Source organism: Cyanistes caeruleus, chromosome 28 (assembly GCF_971803275.1).
Source record: "Cyanistes caeruleus chromosome 28, bCyaCae1.hap1.1, whole genome shotgun sequence".
NCBI lineage: Eukaryota > Metazoa > Chordata > Aves > Passeriformes > Paridae > Cyanistes > Cyanistes caeruleus.
Window position 1 is genome coordinate 3890261 of NC_141728.1, and position 15468 is coordinate 3905728.

The 15468-nt window shown below is 47.5% G+C and overlaps 2 protein-coding genes and 1 long non-coding RNA gene across 4 annotated transcripts in view; 1 reads left to right on the top strand and 2 right to left on the bottom strand.

Moving 5' to 3' along the window:
• LOC147649057 (uncharacterized) overlaps positions 1-15468 on the bottom strand; it is a 400363-nt gene that overhangs the window by 356936 nt on the left and 27959 nt on the right. The window lies entirely within an intron of this gene.
• The window catches only part of LOC147649065 (uncharacterized), a 257416-nt gene that overhangs the window by 155208 nt on the left and 86740 nt on the right, over positions 1-15468 (bottom strand). The window lies entirely within an intron of this gene.
• On the top strand, positions 246-3891 carry LOC147649070 (uncharacterized). Its single transcript, XR_015279673.1, has 4 exons — positions 246-335; positions 1460-1538; positions 3618-3725; positions 3828-3891. It is a non-coding gene; the product is annotated as an uncharacterized LOC147649070 (long non-coding RNA).

Below are 15468 nucleotides of genomic sequence, written 5' to 3' on the forward strand. Positions count from 1 at the left end.
TCAGGTGTATTGGGACGGACTGGGCTCTACTGGGAGGGTCTGGAGGGGCACTTGGAATGAACTGGGCTGTACTGGGAGGGACTGGAAGGGTGGAATTTGCCGTTCCCGCCTCTGCCATCACCTATTGGCCAAAGCTCCCGCCAATCACGGCCTTCAGCCAATCAGCTCCGGGCATCAGGGACTCGGGGGCGGGGCCGACAGTCGGCGCCATTTTTCCTTTTTGCCTCTCACTCCCGTCATGCCCCGCGGCCCAATAGAGCCCCATTGGAGCCGGGACTACAACGCCCGTCATGCCCCGCGCTCCACAGAACCCCGGGATCGCCCCCATCTGTCCCGTAAGTGTCCCCCAGACCCTCCAGGATCCCTGAGTGCCCCCTCAGCGCCCATTCGGGACCCCCAAAGCGTCCCCGGATCCCCTGAATGCTCCCGACCCCACAGATGTCCGTTACAGCCATTTCTGGGAATTCATCTCCTGTCATTCCTCGCGGCCTCTGATCCCCTCAGAACACAGTCCCGAGACTAAAATTACTGCCGCGACCCTCCCCCAAAATACCTGCCGTGCCCCGCGCCGTAAAGAGCCCGCTTAGAGCTCCCCAGGCTCCCCCCAAGTGCTCCCCAGCCGTACACGTTCCCCCCGAGGACCTCCAGCCACGGCTCGGACACAAAAGTGTCCCCCAAGCTCCTTCCCGGACCCCCATGGGCCCCTTCCGAGCCACTTCCGGGACTACAGCTCCCATCATGCTCCGCGGCGCACATAGAGCGCCATTCCAGCCGTGACTCCATCTCCCGTCATGCCCCGCGCCCCACCGAGAGCCATTGGAGCTGTGCCTGGAACTCCCGTGATGCTCCGCGGTGCCGTTACACCGTATTGTACCCGCGCCTACAACTCCCATCATCCCCCGCGGCCCAGAGAGCCCCGTTAGAGCCCCCCAAGTGCCCGCCCGGATCCCGAAGCGCCCCCAGATTCCCCTCCCTGACCTCCAAGTGCCCCCCTGGACCCCCAGGTGCTGCCCCGGACCCCGAATCGTCCCACAGAATCCCTAAGTGCCCCTCCCAGTGCTCACCCGGCTCCCCCAAGCGTCTTCCAGACCCTGAAGTTCTCTCTGAATTCCCTCCCCTGACCCAAAACTGCCCCAAATGTGCCCCAGAAATGTCTCCCTAGACCCCAAAGAAATAAAAATTGGACTAATTAGCATAAAGTGGGAGAAATAGTGGTCAATTCATTATCGAAGAGAATTTTGTTACTTAGAACCAATGAGCAATAATTGTTTAGTTGCTAAAAAGTTATGAATTCTTTTATGGAAATATAAAATTTGGTAGTGAAAACATTTAGTAATATAATTATTAAATATATATATATATATGTAGGTTTATTAAATAATTATATTTTAGTTATAAAGAAAAAATAATAAATATTTCCAGTGTTTCAAAAGTTCAAGTCCCTTTTATTCCTTTCTAGTGTTTTGTAAAGTGGTGTTCCTAACATATTAGTCCTGGACCTCGGTATAACAAAGAAGGAGGGCTGTATAATTCCTAAGGTACAAGTTCCTTTCCACTTTTGGGGTAATTCACTCTATGTTCTTTGTCCACAAATCCAATATATTCCATCAGGGGCTTTCCCTTTGTTACTTGTTGTACCTGGTTGTTCCCAATAAAATTTTAGGTTACTGATGGATTGGTAAGGGTTGGCTCCAGGACTTTTACACCGACACAAATCAATATGGTTATCCCACTGACAATTAGTTTCTTTCATTATTCCCCAGTATCCAGCAGGAGTTTTTGGTTGCCAGGTTTTTGTATTGTTCTCTGAATTTGCTCCTAGGGTAGATGTACAAGGGGTATATTCTACCACTTCATTGTATTTCTTTCCTTCTCGAGTTACACAAACTGTCCCAATTACTTGGTGACTCAAAATCCATCCTCCAGGTTGTTTTAATGTCTCGCAGATTTGAGTATGGTTCCATTTTAAAAATTGCTCTGGAGCTGAACTCTCACCTCTCCATGGCCACCTCTCAGCCATCCTGAGCCCCTCACAAACCCAGCATTTGGATAATCCTAGTTCTGTAGCAATCTCTTGCATCAAATCTACAAAAAGTTTTTTAGTTGTAGTTGGAAAATCCCAGTCGCTATATTGTTCTTTTAATTGTTTATACAATTGATTCAATTCTTCTAATTCTTTCTCTGGAATCTTTTTCACACTTTTCTCTATTTCTTTTTTCTCTTTTAATGCTATATTTATAATTGGCTCATTCTCATTTTTGTCTTTCTCAAAACAGAAGAATTTTTCATATTGAGGACAGATTTGATCATTATGAGGATAAGGAGCTCGTCCCTTAAATCCCAGATTTTTTCTTACCCAATACATTTTCCTATTTTTAACACAGATGTCCAGAAAATTCTTGTGATTGTAACAGGCCACATTACCATATGAATGTGCTACAAACACAGACTCCATCTTATCTTTGATCCTTTGATTACATTTGTCACATGGGTGGGAATTACTGATACTTTGTTTTTGCATAGTTTGCTTCCTTGTGGCTGGCCCTTGTGCTGCTTCCCATTCAGCTTTAGAGCTTTGGCCCATCACCAAAGGTGTCATCATAAACACAGTGAAAGTAATCCTCAGCACTTTTAACTTTCTGCCTTCCTCAGGGCCCCTTGGGTTGCAGCCAAGGGCCGAGGTGCCAGTCCTCTTGGTAGCAAAGTTTAAATCCTGGGATCTCGCCATTGACTCGTTCCATCTCACCGCTACCTTTGGTCTCATCATATTCACCTGAGCCATTTTAGTGGTTGGTTTCAAGAATGGCACAGATTTTGCAGCATCGACTTATCCCTTCCTTTGGGCTAGCCTGCTATTTATTCATTTCCTTTTAAAGCCAAAACTTACCTGTATAAACCAAATGTACTAAATTATCAAAGCTCTAGAGATGTGCCAACTACAACTTCAATTTATGACCCAACTGGTCAGGTTATCTTCTTTTCTGGACGCTGGGGTGATTGTTACACCTTCATCACCACCAACAGGCACACTCACGATGCCAGTTTTTATCAGAAATGTGTCTGTGGCACGGTACACAAATCTCTTCTCCACAGCAGAATTATTATATTATATTATTATATAATTATATTATTATAGAATGTTAATTATAATGCTCTGGATTATAATATTATGAATTGTTCTCTCTTTTACCCATTCAAAAGCTAATACAGTAAGGATTCTTTGGTCCAAATTCTCTATTAATCAAACAGCTGCATCCAGAGATCCATCCTTGTGTCTCAAAGATATTCCTAAAAAAATCACTAAAACACTTTCCCAAAGTTAACTGATGAAGCACATGATGTAAACAAGCTGAGCATATCAATTGTCTTTCTCTTTCATTTACTCTGGTTGCTCTCCACCATGAATCAAGGCAATTATTACAAACAACATGAATCCATGGGCGACACTCTAAACCATGCTTAGTACAATTCCATAGTGTTATTTGTTCTTGCACCTTTTTGGTAATAGATGTTACTAGTTTCTTCCTATGGAGTTGTAATTCACTGACAAAATCTATTAATGTTATTCTCTGAGGGAGTGTTAAAATATTTTCAATCCGTCTCGGTTGTTCCCACAGATCCAAAAAGCGTCGGATTCTTTCCCACCTGCGTTGTTCTGCGTCCAGATTTAATGGAGTTCCTGTCAGCAGCCAATCCAGAATGCCTCTCTTCTCTAATGGATTAAAGTTAGTTGCAATCATAAAGCACAAACTCTTTACTGATTAATTATCAGGAGCAATCTTATTGTATCCACATCACACTTGTATTACTCTCTGTTGCTCTTGCAGTGTCCTTAAAGCCACCATTCATTCTGAGCAGTAAGCTAAATAAACAAATGCTCTTTGTGCTTGATCTTCTATTCTAAATTGCTGCAGGTGAGTGTTAATGCTAACTTGTGCTGAAGCCAAATTGCCCAGTTTAAAGTCCCTCTCCACCCTGCTAAAACATTGTATACAATTGATTACAAAAGCTCCATCTCCTTGGTCCCAGGGTCCAGCTGTCCTATACCGATGTCGTTGTCTTATCCTTTTAATTCTTATCGCTTCACACCGCTCACATTTTGCCATACAGGAAGGGGCACACAAATGACCCTGTTTGCTACAACCCTGTTGAAATAAAGAAACCACTTTCTGTGGGATGACAGTTTCTGATCTTTCTGCACTAAGGGTGTCTTGGATATCCTGGGGTGGTGTTATTCTTTCTACATGTGGATGGCACACTGAGCGTATTGCAGGATTACGTGAAATCCAGAGGCAAAAACGATTTTTCATGTGACCTTTGGCCTGTGGGCACCCAGCACTCTCCTCAGCCGTGTGTTGATCAGTTACAAGTTCATTTTAGGCTGTTTTCTTTTCAGATCTTTGTAAAATGATTCCATTTGTTTTAACTCTTTTTCAATTTTACTTTTAGGTCTCCTGGTGTCAAAATAATTTTCCAGTTTTTATTTGGTATAGGTCCTTTTACCCGTGAATCATGAGTCCAGCCTTTTTCTGCTGTTCAAACTGCGGTTTCTGTGGTTAAAGAACAAGAAATGGTCCTTCCCACCGAGGTTCTAGACTTTCCCCTTTCCAGCATTTTATCAACTCTTATTGTCCTGGTTGAATAGAATGTATTGGGAAGTCGAGGGGAATTTTCTGAGCTAAAATGCCTTTTTCTCTCAACTCTCAAATTTCTGGCAATGGTTGTAATATATCCCTGGATGGTTTTGTCCCCGACTAGTGAAGGATTCATCATCATGCCTTGGGGATAAGGCAATCCATATAACATCTCATACGGTGAAATCCCTGTTTCAGAGTGGGGCTTGGTTCTAATATTTAACAGAGATAAAGGAAGACACCTCGTTCACAGCAATTTGGTTTCTGTAATTTTTAGTTAGTTGCTGTTTTATAGTTTGATTCATCATTTCAACTCGTCCTGAGTTCTCAGGATGCCCCGGGGTGTGATATTCCCAAGTAATTCCTAACGCCTGACTTAAACTTTTGATTACCCCTGAAGTGAAGTGAGTAACCTGATCTGAAACAATAACTTGTACTAATCCAAATCTTGGGATAATATGTTCCAACAAAATTTCTGCTACTGTTTGAGCTGTAGCTCGAGCTGCAGGATATGCTTCCACCCACTGAGTTAATTGATCTACTATAACTAATAAATATTTCCATTGGCCCATTCTGGGTAGTTCAGTAAAATCCACTTGAATCTTTTCAAAAGGCCTGTAGGCCGTCTGAGGGCCTCCAGAAAACGACTCCTTAGCGCCCTTTTATTTACTTTTTGGCAAGTTATACATCCCGGGGTAACTTGTTTTCCAATCTCAAATATTCCACTACACCCATCAAATTTTAGGAATTGATCACAAAGTGCTCTTGTTCCCCAGTGAGTTTGTCGATGTAAGTTGTCAAGGATCTGTTGGGCCAGAGACTTTGGTATCATATTCCTACCATCAGGAAGAGTCCATTGTCCTTCCTTAAGAGTGGCTCCCAGTCTCTTTATAGCTTCCACTTCTGCCTCAGAAAAAGATGGTGTTTCATTTTGTATTTCTACTTCCTGAAAAGTCATAATTACACTTTTCTTCTCCTTTAGGGATGCTTTCTTTACCTCTTCATCAGCGAAATTATTTCCCTGTGTCTTAATATCTCTCCCCCTCTGGTGGCCTTTTACATGAACTACTGCTGTCTTTTTTGGACCTTTCAAAGCTTCGAGTATCTGAATTATTAACCCTTGATGTATTAATTCTTTCCCCTGAGTATTTATAAGTCCTCTTTCTTTCCAGATGTTTCCAAAGCTATGCACTACTCCAAAGGCATATTTGGAGTCTGTATAAATAGTCCCTTCCCCATCTCTCAATAACTGCAATGCAGGTAACAGTGCCTAGAGCTCACAGGCTTGTGCTGACCAGGACGGGCTAAGAGGAGCCGATTCTTTTACTTCCAGTTTTTCTCCACTGATTATGGCATACCCAGATTTTCTTCTTCCGTCTATTATTCGAGATGATCCATCTATAAATAATTTATCCCCTGTTTGTAATTCTTGTTCTCTTAAGTCTGGGTGTATTTTTGTTTGCAGTTCTAGAACTTCTCTGCAGTCATGTATTAATCCCTCCCCTGGGTCTCCATATAGAAACTGAGCAGGGCTTTGTACATTTGTCACTTTTAGTTCCAGTTCTGGGGAAGTTATCAAAATACCCTCATATTTTAATATTTGGCTATCAGTCAACCATTTTTCAGCTTTCTGAGCAAGAATTCCCCTAATATTGTGGGAGGTGTATAGTTCTAGCAGTGCTCCAAAGGTTACCTTTCAGGCTTCTTCCACTAACACAGCAGTTGCTACCAGAGCTTGTAAGCGTGTTGGCCAACCTTTACTAACTGGATCTAAGAACTTGGAGTAATATCCCACAGGTTTTCAGCTTTCTGCTCAATCTTGGGTCAACACTCCATAAGCCGTTTGATTGGCTATATTAACAAATAATTGAAAAGGCTTATCTGAGTCAGGAAGGCTTAGTACAGGGGCCTGCAATAGTGCTTCTTTAACTTGCTCAAAGCTTTCCTGGTCTTTTTTAGTCCATTTCAAGTGATTTGTGGTTAATTATTCTTATAAAAAACTCACTTTTCCACTAAACCCTTCTATCCACTGCCTACAGTACCCCAAAAGACCCCAAAAGACAGGAACTGTCTTATTTCTCTTTTAGACTTTGGGGTCCCATGTTTACAATTTAGTAAAAAAAGATACAATTTAGTAGATATATTCAGGTATATATTTCTATATATATGTGAATATAATTGGCCAGTGGTTACAAATGGTTAAGGCATAAGCAAAACTGACCAGGGTACGGGGGGGCTTCCCACCCCACCTCACGTACAAAACAAAGCACTTCAAGCTAAACTTGTATACTGTATGCTTATACATATTTATTAATATTTCCTGTAGGTTTCCTCCTATTTCCAATTTTTCTGACTCTAAGTCACTTTTCTTCACAACATATGCCTCACTTGTTCTAAGGGGGTCTTCAGTCTGCTTTTGGGGTCTTTTGGTGAAGGCTTCTCCTCTTCCTCGTTGTCCTTTGGATAACCTTTCAGGAACCGTGGAGACCATTGTGACACTGCAGGGCCCAAAGCACCAAGGATCCACTGTGACTCCACGGAGTGTCATGGAACCGTGGAGACCATTGTGACACTGCAGGGCCTCATGGAACCATTCTGACACCAAGCTGGCTGGGAGTGTGGATGTGCTGGAGGGCAGGAGGGCTCTGCAGAGGGAGCTGGACAGGCTGGATGCAGGGCCCAAAGCCAACAAGGTGAGGTTGAACAAGACCAAGTGCCGGCTCCTGCACTTTGGCCACAACAAGGCCTGCAGTGCTCCAGGCTGGGGACAGAGTGGCTGGACAGCGGCCAGGCAGAAAGGGAGCTGGGGCACTGATGGACAGCAGGCTGGACATGAGGCAGCAGTGTGCCCAGGTGGCCAAGAAGGCCAATGGCCCCTGGCCTGCATCAGGAATGGGGTGGCCAGCAGGAGCAGGGCAGGGATTCTTCCCCTGTGCTGGGCACTGCTGAGGCCACACCTCGAGTGCTGTGTCCAGTGCTGGGCCCCCAATTGAGGAAGGCCATGGAGGGGCTGGAGCGTGTCCAGAGAAGGGCAACAAGGCTGCTGAGGGGTCTGGAGCACAAGTCCTGTCAGGAGTGGCTGAGTGTGGTGGGTTTTAGCTCTAGCTAAAATCACCAGAGTACTTCCTTCTTTCTTGCTGTGAGATATGGATTAGGAGAAGGGCAAAACAGGCTTAAAATTTAAAAAAAAAGAACTTTATGGTCAGGTCTACAACAGTAAGAAACAAGAATAAACGTTCCAGAAACTTTTCCTCCCCGCACACCCAACTTTTCCTTTCCCAAGTGACACGGCAGAGACAAAACCTGGGATGTTAAAGCAGTGCCAACTATACAATAGTCTTTTCATCAGTCTGAGCAGGGAGAGGAGTTTTCTCTTGTCATGCCATGGAGAGTTCTCCACAAAAAACAGTTTTCTCGTGGCTTTTCATTTCTACAAATGGCAGTCACCTGGGCAGTAACTCTGCCCTCTCCTCCCATTTTCACACCACTCAGAGATCTGTTCATGGGCCATGAGCTAAAGGGGTATTATTTTCGGGATGAGTTATTCAAAGGCAAAAGTTCTCTTCATCTCTGAGAATAGAGGTTTTCTTCTTCTCCCCCTGGGGTCAAAGGGTGTTCATCAGCTCTCATCTCCCTCTCTCTCTGTTCAAGCTCTCATGGGATCACAGCTACTCCACCATCTGCTTGGCTTCATCAATGGATACCTTTGCCCAGAACTACAGCTTGAATACTTCAATCCCCAATATTCCTTCATGAATTCAAGGAGTTATTTTTCAGAACATTATTATTCATCTCCATGGCCCTACCAAAAGACTATTTCAGCTTATTAGAGCATCTCCTCATTCTCCTTCCATCTGAGGCTTGATTCCTTCTTTTACTGACCTTGATGTTTCACGCTGTCTTTTTCCGTGTCACTTGGTTCTTTTCTTTTCCTGGAGAGAGGATTAAAGTCTGCAGGTCCCCTGTGTGTAGTGCAAGGGTTAAATGTGGCCCAAGCCATGGCAGGCAGTGGTGGTGTGGGATTTCAGGTGTGGCTGGTGCCAGCTCTCAGGAGCTGTCTGTGCGGGCCGGGGGGCAGGGGGGGTGTTGGCGAGTGTCATCAGCCGTGGCCTGGCCCAGCCTGGGGGCCGGGGGCTCCCCTGGGAAGGGCTTTGGCCACCCCGCTGGAACGGGACCCGGAGGGCTTCCCGGGAAAGCCAGCACCGCAGCAGAGCCTGGCCTGGCCTGGGGGGGATCCCGCAGTCTCCATCTCCCCCCGGGAGCAGCTGGGCTCCGGCCCAGCCCCCCCCAGGCCGCACAGGCCACGGGGGAGCGGGGCCAGCCACACCACAGCTCTGCTGCCTTTCAAGGCTGCAAAGAAAGAGACCAGTTCCTGGCCTTGGGTCTTTAAAAGGTGGCATTCACAAAGGTGAAGTTCCTTTTCAGTGGTGCAGAATGCTGTCAGTTGTCAGAACTGGCCAGCTATTGGCTTGATCTCAAGCACAGAAGGAACTCCCCACAGCCTCTCTCAGAGGAATCACTGCTGTGGGTGTTTCCCACTTCTTTCCCTAAATGCTAAACTCCCACACCCTTTGACCATCACATAATTCTCATAACTCACAGCTATCAAGGCCTTATTTAACACCAAGTAAGTTGCTCCAGTATCAACCAAGAATTCTACTTCTTGTTCTTCTTTCCCTAGTTTCATTTTTATAACCAGGGGGTCTGCTGGGGTGGACTCCTTGAGTCCCCTTCAGTCATCTTGTGGATGTGTGACTGCAACCACCCCTCCTTTCCCTTCTTTCTTTTGGCCATCTCACTTCCACTTTGGACACTCATTTTTCCAGTGGCCAAATTCTCCACAGTACACACATTGGTCTCTACCCAGTCGAGACGGGCCTCGTTTGGGTGGTCCTTGTCTGTGCTTTCCTTTCCCTTTTCCTTCCTCCTGTACCACTGCTACTAGCTTCTTCATTTCTTGCTTATATCCCTCTTCTCAATTGCTGATAACTCTCCATGCCTCTTCCAATAAGGCTTCTAAGTTTCACCCATCTGCCCCCCAAAGCTTTTGGAGTTTACACCTCATGTCCCCCGTGGATTGTTCCAGAAATAGATGAACTAGCTGCTGTATTCCTACTTCAGAGCCCGGCTCCAGTGGTGTGTGTCTGTGCATGGCGTCCTTCCAAGGATCTGGGAATTCCCAGGGAGATTCCAAGGGACCTTGTTTGATTGCATATAAGGCTGCCCAGTTCATGGTTTTAGGTCCAGCCCTCTCCACTCCCTTCACTCTCCACTCCTGGCAGCTTTCTGACTTTCTCCTTGCACTCGACTGATTTGGATCCCATGGTGGGTCCTGGAGAGGAAAGTATTCTTTTCCATCCATTTGTAATGTTTTATAATGATCCTCTACCAGGTCCCCTGCTGGTTTTAGAACCAATTGTTTCTCAGTTTTGGTTAATGTATCTAATAACAATTGTGTGTCCCTTCAGTCTGGGTTATGTTGTTTGACTATATATTGGAAACATTTGGCAGTGTTTACTGGGTCACTTTGATAATTCATTGTCAGGTTCTCTCACACCTCTGTGTCGAGAGGAGAAAAGGGTTCCTTAACTACCATTGTCCCTTCTGGTCCTATTGCTTCCCACAAGGGTGCCTGTAGTCCCTGCTTTCTGCTCCGGGATGCAATCGGGCTACCTGGGGGTGTTGGGGCTGATGCCCCCTTAAAGCTGTCGGGAGGAGGTGGAGGGGAAATGGAGCTTGCAGGTGTGGAGGGGTCAGAGGGGCAAATGGAGCTTCCAAGTGCACCTCTTCCTCCTGCTGCCTCCTAAAGGGAGGGCTGATTAAATGAGTACAGTTCTGTTCTTGCTGGGCTGCTGCTGGATAGGCCTTACTCAGCCTGATGCACCTCTGGCCGAGGCTGCAGCTCCAACAGCACCGTTTGAGCTTCCCTTTGTTGGCCTCATTTTCTTTCTCAAGGGCCAACACCAAAGGATCAGAGGGGGCTTTGATCCCACAGTCCCTCTGCCATTCAGGGTTATTCCAGAGGGAGAAAAACATATCACAACCCCAAAGCTCATCCCACTTCCCCTGGTGTCTAAGGAAAAGCATGAACTGCAGCAGGGTGTTGTACTCTGCTGTGCTACTGGGGGCCACCTTGCACCGTCATCCAGGCGATCCCACGGCCACCGATGAGAACAATATTTTATTGAACTCTTTTTGTTCTCAGTGCCCCCAGTGCTTGTGATTTCTTTCCAGTGTGCTAAGACACATCCCAGTGGGCTGGCTCTCGGTACCTCTTTGCTCTGTTCTGCCCCCATTATCTTCTCCTTCTTGTCTTATCTCGTTTCCACCTAAATTTTTCCTCACAATTTCCCAAAGTTCCCCACTCTTCTTTGTGCACATCCCAAGTCTGAGGCACAAAATGGGTCTTTCCACACACAAGCTTTAAGATCTCAGGCTCACGACCAACCTGTCCTCGCTCACACTGCGGGCATCCCCTGGGCTGTTGGGCAGAAGAGCAGTGCCAGCGTGGTGCACAAACCTTACACTGGAATAATACCCACGCAAAATGTTGTCCCTGTTGTGAGTGAAACACCCCAATAGCACAAATACACACTATTCCTGGCATCCCTTCTGTCCCTTCTGGCATTTCCAGATCTTTAGGAGAGGGCTGTTCCCAGTCCAAAGCTGTGATCTTTCTGGCAGAAGTTTGATAAACTCCCTCTAATAACACCCGCTCGTTCCCTCTGTCTGTCCAGTGGTGCCCTGGGTTTACAAACTCCCAAGGGTCCAGGCCAATCCTCTGGGCCAGAGGTAGTCCTTTAATTTGCCTTGCCAGGCTTGTAGCGTTCTTTCAGCCCTTCCATCACTTGTTATGACTAATAAGATTGAACACCCAGCGTATCCAACACAGAAAGCGAAGGAAAGTTACCAGTGTGCTGGGATTATAACTTTTGACACAAGAGATCAGTATTGCCACAGAAATACACACAAATCACTAAAAGCTCTGCAAAAATACAAAATGACTGCTGAAAATCTTGCAATGAAGTAGAAGAACCAAAACTACACTCTTTAAGTCACAAACTACGCTTCTAATTGTCCTAACCATGTCTCAGCCACTGTCTCAGTCACTCACACACAACCAAAAGTCTGGACATAACACACTTCACCAAACAGCAGCATTAACACAGGGGTTGGTTCCAGCCACCCCCAGAATTGCCAGTGGCCAATCCCTTTGGTCAATGAACCCCCCTTTGCTGGCCCCAGCCGGTCCCCTCCTGCCGGCCGCGCAATCAGCCCAAGCGGTCCCTGCACCGCTCACTGACCCATGGTCACTTGCAAGCCCACCTTACCCCAGCAGGGACGAGGCTACGCGCAGGGACGTCTCCCTGTGGCTCAGCAGCAGCAGCCCTTTAGTCCAGACCCCCCGAGGCTGGATTATAATACAAACCCTTTGATCCACGGGCAGCAGGTTCCTCGTCTATCCCTGCGCTGAGCGCACCAGTTGAGGAGTACCCCGAGAAGATCCCGGGGCGCGCCTTGGGGAGTCCATCCCCCGTGTGCTCCCACAGGGGGATAGAGAGGACTCCTGCCTGGCTCCCCAAACCTGACACATGGAAAGACTCTAAAACTGCAGGAGTTTAAAGTAGGTTTGATTATTTATTATTGACAGGTTCCCGGGCACACGGGGGATTGATCCTCCAAAGACATGTGAAAACGTCACAAGGTGTACATTCTCTATTTATCCCCCAAGGTATTCCATATGCATAGGATTGCACAATGTGCTTCATGCATATTAATTTCTTGGCCCCTCCCATCACCATTCCATATGGTAATGAGCTCCACACCCCTCTGGGCATGCACAGTTCTCTCTGGTGGTCACTGAGGGGTCTTCAGGGATGAAGGCTCAGAACTGTCCAAAGCCCTGGGTCAGCTCTGTCCAGCTCAGGAGCCTGAGGGCCTCTTTCATCTCAATGTTTTATCTTTCCTCGGGCACTATGTTAAAATAGATGTTATAGCCACTATACAGTGGAGTAAATAATTCTGATTAAGACCCTGTTGTCGAGTCATAATCCTAATCAATCTTATTTATATGTATATAAATACTTCTGCTTTGCTGTTCATTTTGAGAGACAAAGTTGTACAAAGGTTCAATTCCACCTGTATAATCCTTTACACAAAAATCCTTTACAAATCCTGGGACTGGAATTGGATCCAGCCACTCCCAGGCTCCTCTCACAGAAGGAGTTGAGAAAGCCTGGGGGTCCTGGCTTGGGGGATCTTGGGGTGTAATTGGGGTGTTGGGGGTCCTTTCTGCACCTGGTGACCCAACAGGAGCTTCTCTAATAACCATTGCCTGAAGCTCCCACTGTGCCCATGACAGGAGCCCCTGGCAGTGTCGGTGACATCCCGGCTCTTTGGCAGCCTGGGCACTGCTGGGATGTCACCCTGGAGCCCCTGGCAGTGTCGGTGACCTCACTGTTCTTTAGCAGCACAGGGATGTCACCACTGGACTCCTGTCACTGCCTGTGACAAATTGGCTCCTTGGCAGCGTGGAGACACCTCTGTTGTCACCCTGGAGCCCTGGGACTGTCACCTCACGACCCTCAGGAAGATGAAGGAGCCCTGGGATGTCAGCAAGGAGCCCCTGGGACTGCACGTGAGCTCACAGCTCTTCAGCAGCCTGGAAAGCCTGGGATCTGTTCATTCCTGCTCTGCTGAGGATGGACCCTCAGCAACTTGGAGGGAGGTTCCCTGATGAGTTTTACTTCTCCAGAGGCTTGTTCAGTCTTCAGCTCTTCACTCCAGGAATTCAGTCCCAAAAACTCATTAAGATTTCAAATTGCTCTAACAAGACAATTCCCTGGGAATAATTCAATGTTAAGTCTTCAGTTCTTCTGTGGTTAATTATACAGATTTCAGAAGTGTATTCAAACAGAATATACTGTATTATTATTACGGCTGAGGTTTTTTTTATCCTATTTAGTTTTCTGTTTATAGATTGCTATCAGCAATCTCCAGTTGATATTGATCCTGAGCACCTCCTAAATCACTCTGAACAGATCTGAAAATCAAGTCCCTTTCTGGCTGACAATCCATCAGCCTTTGTCCCTAAAGCCCCCCATCTCAGGGCTGGGCTCTCATCCCAGCCCTGGCCCCCAGAGCAGCTGAGGAATGGAGCCACATCCAGGGGTGTCCCCAGGGCTCAGGACTGGGCCCAGCTCAGTTCAATCTCTTTATTGCTGCTCTGGCCCAGGGCACCCAGGGCCCCCTCAGGCAGCTGCCAGGGGAGCCCAAGCTGGCTGGGAGTGTGGCTGTGCTGGAGGGCAGGAAGCTCTGCAGAGGGATCTGGGCAGGCTGGAGCCATGGGCCCAGCACAATTGGATGAGGTTCAGCAAGGCCAAGGGCCGCGTCCTGCCCTGGCCTCACAACCACCCCAAATCCCTGGCCGTGCCCTGGCCCTGATCCCCACAGCCTGGCCTGTTCCCTTCATCCCTGCATTGCCAGGGACTCTGTGGGACACGGCAGCTCTGCTGTGCCCATGGAGGGAGCTCCAAGTGCCACCACTGCACTGGGAACCACAACTCAGCGCCTTTGTGTCCTTTGGGGCTCAGCAACTGGGGAGACTCAGAGGCACAGCAAGTTTCTCTTCATGGCCAACAGAACAAATGGAAACATGATCCAATTTGAAAAACATCAAAACTCTTCCCTCAGCAATGTGAGACAACCCAGCAGCATCTGACGTGCCCACTATCCACCAGGGATATCCATACAGGAACATTTTTAGATTTAGACAAAGAGAATTGGAAGAGGCATGAACACAATTAAGACGTTTCATGACGAGTTATTTGAAGTTCTGAAAGACTGAGCAACTCCCTGAAGCTCCAAGTGTGAAGCCACTCAGTTGAGAGCCACTGGAATGCCCAGAGTGCAGCTAGAGGAGGAAGTCTGGGAGCAATGGGAAGGACACAGATGCAGCTGCTCTCGTTAAGAGATGTCCTTAGACACGGCCATTTAAACAGGAGAGGTGGAAACTCCTAAATGAAGAAGTACATGAAATAAGAGACAACAGAATATTGGTGACACAAATTGAGGGGAAAATCAGTATTCCTTTTCCTGACACTGTACAATTCCAGGATATTCCTTGTCTCTCCTGGTGGGAAAACTTTGACATTATTTAAAAGTACTCAACTGACCCAGCTGATGAGATGTGCACATGCACCTCACAAGCTGCAGGTCCCCTACAGCCCTGGAGGGCTCCTGTCCCATCTGCTCTGCTCCAGTCTCAAACAGGGACCAGCATCGTCCCAGGATCATCTGAGAGCTGAATGGGAAAGGATCTCAGCAAGTCTGCAGCCCAAGGTGTCAGCAAGAGGCCCAGAGCAAGTGGTTCAAGGCTTGATTTGGTGTGGATTGGCAAATGGCAAAGAACAGGGAGGGGGCAGCATGTCAGCACCTGGCTGAGGCCATGGGAACAAAGGTTTCCTGCTGTCGTGGCTGCTGTCCCCTCTTTCCCCTTGCCCCCATTGTCTTTTGTCTCTGGCCAGCCCCCGGTGAAGAGCCTGGCTCTGTGTTCTCCATCAGCTCCTGGGTGGCACTGCCAGGCTGGGATGAGGAGCCCCTGAGCCTTCCCTGCTGCGGGCTGGACAAGCCCAGCTCCCTCAGCCTCTCCTCACAGCCCAAGGGCTGCAGCCCCAGCTTGGAGGCCCTGGCGTGAGCCTGCTGCAGCTGCCAGACATCTTTCCTGCCCTGGGGAACCCAAGCCAGGCCCCAGGGACCGGGATCATGCATGTCCTTGATGTCCTGCTCACACAGCCCCGGCCCCTTGTCCCCGTGCCAGGCTCTGGGCTGGATC